The sequence below is a fragment of the Corvus hawaiiensis genome, chromosome 3 (genome assembly GCF_020740725.1).
Source record: "Corvus hawaiiensis isolate bCorHaw1 chromosome 3, bCorHaw1.pri.cur, whole genome shotgun sequence".
Lineage (NCBI taxonomy): Eukaryota > Metazoa > Chordata > Aves > Passeriformes > Corvidae > Corvus > Corvus hawaiiensis.
This window is the reverse complement of record NC_063215.1, coordinates 65,719,539-65,727,017: the sequence shown is the minus strand read 5'-3', so window position 1 is coordinate 65,727,017 and position 7,479 is coordinate 65,719,539.

Below are 7,479 nucleotides of genomic sequence, written 5' to 3'. Positions count from 1 at the left end.
CATCTGCTTGAAGCCTGGAACTGAGCTGCATTTTCTGTTTGATTCTGCAATATTTTTTTCTGATTTTCCTCACCATGTTATTGTCACCGTTAAACAAAGGCAGTAGCGTAATTCCAACACCTTCACCCCTGTTACTCAAAGACCTGAGTAGATGTATTCACACTTTCAAGGTAGATGAGTTCTGTATTTTCTTGAGCACTCTCTTTAAGATTAGTGGTTTGTTGCACCAGCCCCAAAGATTTTCTCTCTTTTCTCAGTCCTAGCATTAAGCTGAAACTTATTCTTTGAGTCTGCCCAACTTGTGGTTTAGACCTTGAGTTGCTCTGCTTAGCTGGCCCCTGAGCTTTTCTGAGCTGCAGTGCTCTGCCTACCTACACAAGTGTGACAGTCAGCACACTGTGTTCTGCCAGCTTATAACCTCTCAAACCCTTTCTCATTTTTCTATCTATACAGAGTTGTTTTTGGAAAAAAGCCATACTACTAGTGGTGCAGTGGAACAATCAAAGCTAACTGCAGTGGGAATGACACCATGGAGGAAGCGGTAGTTGTGATGGCCTAAGGATATGATTCAACAGCACACCAACGACGCATAACAGCTCTTTGCCTCTAAAAGAGGAGCTCTCCCACCCTTGCTTCCTTCCTTCCATTCCTGCTCACGGATGCATGATCTGAAGCTTGCTCTGCAAACATCTGAAGTCATCAGTGTAGAACTGTCACAGCTCTGCTGCATAAAAAGAGGCAGCTGACATGCTGTGAAAAAAATTGCAGGAAAATGTCCTCTTTGCATTTTGAGACACAGCAGTATGTTGGATCATTCTCAGGGAGCTGAACAGTGGAGGCAATAGAGGCTGTGAATAGAAACACATGCAAGAGATCATAGAGCCTAGGAAAATACAACTGTAGCAGAACAGCCCCCTTGGAACTCAAGTGATCATCAGAGGTTTTTGGTCCTGGTGTTCCATTGAGTGAGTAGAGTGCAAAAAAAAGACTGCCAGTCACCATGGTTCTGTGGCATTCAGAGACAACCTGCCTTTAAGACTCCAGTCCTCGGAAAATTGAAACAATCCCAATCTGTATTTCCCCAAAGAGAAACCAAGTTGCTGAGAAATTATCTCAATGGATCAATAATAGTACTCCCGAAGTTGTCATAGTAATTTTCTTCATTTGGTTGAGGCATATCTGTGTCTCTTAACGAAGTGCATTCTGTGCTTCCACTTCCTCCATGTCAGAAAAAATTCTGATATATTTGGTTTTTTAATTGATAAAGTGGAAACACTTTCCACTTGACCAGGTTTCTCAAAGCCCCATGCAGCCTGACCTTCACAACTTCCAGGGATGGGGTGTCCATGGCTTCTCTGTTCCAGTGCCCCAGCACCTTCACCATGAAAAAATTCCTCCTTATATCTAATCTAAGTTATGTATATATTCATTATTACTGAGTTACATAGCTACAGGTATGCAAACAGCAAGTGACTGTACATCAGGAATATGGATGCTACGATTTGTGCAAGAAAACATTCATCTGGAAAAACAAAAGCTGCAGAAATTATCGGCTGAAAATCAGAATAAACATACGGAGATTTCATAAATGCTGACCAAAGTCTTTTGCTGCTGTCCTTAGCTTTAATGACAACAGATCATGTTGAAAGCTTGTGTAAGATCTGTATATAATTTTCATTTATCTGGGACACTGATCACATTTATGTCTTCTCTAATTGTATTGTATGTGGTCTCCTTTGAAGCAATTACACAGTTTACATTTTGATTCACTAACTAAATATTGTAACAAAAAAGTCTAAAACAATTTGAAAAAACGTTCCATCAAACAAGACGAATTTGTATTCTTTTAACAAAGCTGATTATCTTCTCAAACGAATGCCTCAGGACTCAGGGTAAACAATACATCCAATGGACAAAAGCCTCTTAATTGCATCCCAAACATGCAGACTGTGCTGGTCACTAAAGCAGAACTGAATTTCTCCTTAGGTATTAGCTTCCCACCACCAGGCACTACAGCTGCAGTGAAGTACTTCTTTAAACTGTATATATATAACATTTTTTTAAAAAGATGCCACCCTGTTTCATTTCAGTTATGAACACAGATGGATGGTGTGCCAATCAATCATGAATGAGTTTTGATACATTGTAGCAGCTCCTGCCCCATAAACAAAATGCAGAGTTTGGTCACTGAAAAAATGCAGGCCATGATTGTGAGTGAGTTGCACTCACTTGTGAGTGAGCATGGCTTGTCACTGAGATCTCCACCATGGATTAAACAGTCACCAGTGAAATTACAGTGGATGTGTGTGCAGCAATCTGCAACTCCACCAGTCTAAACTCCCCTCTCCATTTTCAGATTTAAAAAAAAAGACAAAATATTTCCTAAATATATTTAGCATACTATCCATTTTCTGTATATTTACAGGATGCCAGAAAAATTCTTTTTGTTTTAAGCTGACATCAAAAAATATTCATTTGGAAAGAATTTGCCACTGTGGTAGATCATTAAAGGTCTCTGGCTGCCTTGTTTATTTTCCTTTGCATAATTTCATCTACTTGGTGACTGCTTGTGATGAGATACAATGTTTCTGTGCTGCAAAGCTCAGTGGTTTTGTTTATATGTAAAGTCAGTCTCAAAGACTGGCATATTGCTAATAAAGTAGAATAAAATATTTTCAAATTCCAAAATAATCACTAGAAACTCTGATGGTATTATGGCTATCTAGAAATTACACCAAGTAGTAAAGTCTATGCTACATGGAGTAACAGCTGAGGATTGCTCAAAGCAATACCTGTGACAAGTGGCACCTTTGTATTTTCTATGACCTATGCAATGGCAGCACCACTCTTTACAACTGGTGCAAATGATCTGAATTACTGTTGTTGCAGAATCATTACTATTAAAATATCTAACTTATACAAACAAAAGCCTTACATTAGAGATAAAATAAATTGAGAGTAACAGAGAGGGTAAAGTAAATTAGGATTTTTAGCACATACTTCTCTTTGAATATTCCCAGAAGTTTGGGAGTGCCAAATATGTGATTATGCAATCACTGTAATAAATGCAGCTGTGTTTATTTACTGCATGGACCCAACAAACTGTACAAGCTAAGCATCAGTGACTTGTTCATAAGTCAGTACAAAAAAATGTAGCACAGTATGCAAGATATACTCAGACCTTCCTTCTATTCCAAGTGTTTTCAGATTTGGCAGAGTATGCATTCTTTAGAGGACTATGAGCATGCCCAGTTTTAATAATTTCTAGCAAAATACATTTTTAGTTCAAGAAAAAAACATATGAATGCTTTGCTTAATAGCAAATAGAAATAGCATAGAAATCAACTTTTAAATGTAGTGAAATCCAGCTAAGGAAGTTCTGTTTAGTCTTTCTTAGAAATGTGGTGAAAGAAAGTGTAAACAATTTCAGTGTATTTCAGGAATAGGAAAAAAAAAGTTGACTGTATTTAGCTTCCTTCCAGGACTCACCCTTATGGTGTCTTTCCAGAAGTTTGAAAATTTAATCCCTGGTTGTACATACACAGAAAAAAGAAAGAAAACCCAAACAAAACCAAAAAAACAGTGTTACAATGATTCCAATTTGTCTCTTTTCTGTGTCAGTTTTTCTGTGATTTGGATTTAATGACAGCTGCAACTGCAGTTTTGAATACTAACACAAACATTGTGATCCACAACCAAAACATCGAAGTCATATAGTCAGTAATTTTCCACTGAAGTCTATAACTCTTTACCATGCTATCCAAATAGTTGTTAATAATCTTTATTAACATACCTTCTAAAAGGAGGTCTCATTTAAACCAACTATTCTATTACTATTAATTTAAGGAAACCTTAAAATAGAGGTCTTCTGACTAATATCTGCTGTACCATACTACAATGAACTATTAGTCTGGATACAATTGCCTTCAGTGAAACAGTGCTGCTTGCATGCCCTCTGTATTCCATCACTGATTTATTTTAAAAGCTCATATTTAAGCCTTAAACCATTTTCACCAAAGGCCCTCTTTATTCTAGAGCACTATGGTGCCCACTGTTACAGGTGTCCTGTTTGGAGCTGAGAACTCTAGCTGCTATTCCTCTTTAGTATTTCCAATGCAAAGGAAAATGCTTCAAATGTGTAACTTTTCCTTTGCTAATTAGAGTTACTAGAGTAAAATCATATTAAAAAGAAAACTTTAGAATACTGTTTAGTGTCTGCATTGCTTGGAAACAGTTTTCTGTACAGATATTTCTGTGTACACTTATTCTCTTTAGGGAATGGATTTGTGTTTGTTTTCAGTTCTGCATTTGTATATGTCTAACAAAACAGAGTCTAAAATTACAAACATGCTTCCCAATGTCTGTTTGAGAAAACAGACATTTAGTCAGTGGAACTTCTCAGCAATACATCTTCTAGCCTGGAAAAAAATAGTCACTTGATGCTCTTAAAACATCAAAGCAGTTGTATTTGAACTAAGCCACCAAGCTATAGAAGGGGAATGGAATTAAATTTTCCAAACAACACAGAGAAATGACTCAAGGCCAACTACAACTCTGACCAGGAAAAATTGCAGACTGCAAATAACTCACAGTCCTACTTTGATATTAAGATAACAATCTGAGTTATATTTCTAGAATATAAGTTTATTTCTATAACTGTAGATATGAGAGCTATATTTCATGCTGTTAGCACATTCAGTGAAGGAAACCTAGCTGCTTGCCTTCACAGATCTTGCAGGCATAATCTTCACAGATCTCACTTAGAAAAATTACTGGATTTTCTTGAGTTGAAGTGTCCAAATAAGGCTCATCATTTTGCATATGGAGTTTACCATTAGGAAAAAAAAAAAAGCATATTTGAGATAGTTTTATATTGTGTTGCTTAAAAAGAAAATAATAAGTTTGACCAGTTTTCTTTCAAGCAAAATGATCCATCAAAAAAAAAATGACCTACAAATTCTTTCCTGGATGCTGTGAATTTGTCATTACTCATGATGCCAGCAGAACCTTTGGCATGGTAGATCATGTAGATGCAGGTTATCTAATTGTTTCCTTTCTCCGCTTTTGTCTTGTATCCATCTGTTTTATCGTTCATGTGATGGGAATTGCATTTATTTGCTCCCTGAGTTTGTAGAGTCTCACACCACTGGGATTCTTGCCCATGACATTCAGAGGTGCGTACAGGTGATTACGTCCACAAGCCCATGTTTGTGCACAGTAGAGGTGAGGCTGAAATTGCTTTGAAAAGTTAAAACTTATTTACTCAACCTTCCCTGGCATGCCTGGGTTACTCTGTTCTAGTAATACTGTTCAGTGGCATCTCACAGAGACAATATGAATAGCAGTTTCTCCTACTGACATGGAGTGTAAACACTGGCAAAGAAAATAAACCCACTTTTGTAGGCACTTAGCCAAACTATTAAAACAACTGAGCAAATATTTTATTTCAATTGTGACCTTAAGACTGTTGTTGGTTTTTTCCCTGCAAGGTCTTACTCCATTATGGTCCTCTTGTGATAAATTACTGCACAGTTTAAAAAAAAGGCTACAGAAAACAAAGGATGCGTGTTGGTTCTTTGTGATATGAGCTGCATGTTCTATCTTGTACTAAATTAATCATAAATGTTATTCAATATTTAAAAGGGGAAAAGAGCAGGTGCCTGCCAAGAACAGGTGTTACCAATTTTAGCTTAAACAAAATCCAACAATCCTTTCCACATATTACTTCTATAAGATGCATCAGAATGCATACCTAGCACTAATACATCTCCAGCGGTAGAGAAGAAGGTTTTGACACACGTTTCCTGATCTGATCTTGTTTCTAGAATTTACTTCCCATTTTGGTTCACAAGGTTTCAGTTTTGCTGACTTTCATGGAATTCTGTAAACATGATGCTAATCTTAGAGTGATTGTAATCATTGTTACATTTACAGTGAGTAGCCCAGTGAGTATCTGCAAAAATAATTCAGCAGTCTGCCCAAGGGCGAAGAGTTTGCTGAAGGTTTATTTTGATTTATTTTAAAAGCTCATATGAAGTTCATCGTTGTCAACTACTGAATATGCACGCAGGAGTGATGCCATCTTATCCCAGCGTTTTCTCATCTATCAACGGGTTGAGTCCTGTGGGAAAGGTTATTTATGATAAAATTAGTGAAACAGTTTGGTAGATTGAATCATTTGATTATAATGTATTTTAACATGTAAACAAGCATTGTCCAAGCAAGACAGTGGTGTGAGATGGAAATTAGCTATCATCCTTATCCTTCAGAAAACCCTACTCTTTTTACAACATGCCAGCATCTAAAACCATGGAAACAATTTTGAAATAATTCTAATGGAGAACACAATATGCACTAGGGAACCACCATTGCATTTATGGATAATCTTAGTTTTACATCCCTGGTAGAGTCCGAAAAATTGTGTTAGGTTTGGGACTGTACCTGAAATACTGGTTGTGCTGGCAGAGCCAATGACAGACTTGTTGCTTTTCCAGCTGGAGGATCGGGATTGCTGAAACAACTAGAGTACAGTTCAAAAGTGCTTTTCATTGGGGATCTTAATGCATATTACAATTAGTTAAACTAAATATTTAGAGAAGGCAGATGTAACTGTACAATAGCTTCTATATCTACTAAACACATACAAAACATTAGCGTGTTTTTACATAACTAAAAATCGTATAAGGAAAAACTTCTTCACTAGGATAGTAATGCACTACTGGAACAAGTTGTCTGCAGAGGTTGTAGAGTCTCCATTCTTGAAGGGTTCAAGGCCTGGCCAGACAAAGACACACCTGGCCTGATGTGGCAGTAGCGCTGCTCTGAGGAGGAGGCTGTGCTAGAGGACATTTGTGCAGATTTCATCCTGGAAATTTTTCAAGAGAGGCTGGATAAAGCCCTGGGAACCTGGTCTATGCACACAGCTGACCTACTTTGACTCATACCTCATGATGTCTCTTACAAACTTAATTGGCCCATTATGCTATGATCTCAAGAAGTGCTTCCCAACTATTACTTCCATGATACTGTGAATGTGAAATCCAGATTCACTAGTGGATATATTAATAACATCATTTAAAAATAATTTTCCAGGGGTCCATCCAGGAGCTGAAGAGAGAGCTGAAGACCCTTAGCTTAGGCAGGAATTGAAGGCCTTGGGCTGAGCTGAAGTGGGGCTCCTGGACTCCTGGGCAGTGGGGCAGGGGACAGGTAGGGCTGTCCAGGGACATTCGGGCCCTAGAGGCCTAGTTCTTGGTGCTTTCCAAGGGATTCAGCAGGTCCCTTCTGTTCTCCCTCCTTCCTTCCTTCATCACTATGTCCTGGGTGCCCAAATCACCACATTGCTGGCCCAAAGAGATAGTTTATTCTTCATCCACATTCAGGTAAAAGATTTGTTTAGTTCTTAAGCAGGTCATGTATTTAATGTCTTGATAGCTAATCAAGTATTGATTTTTTGCAATAACAACACTTTATAAGCAC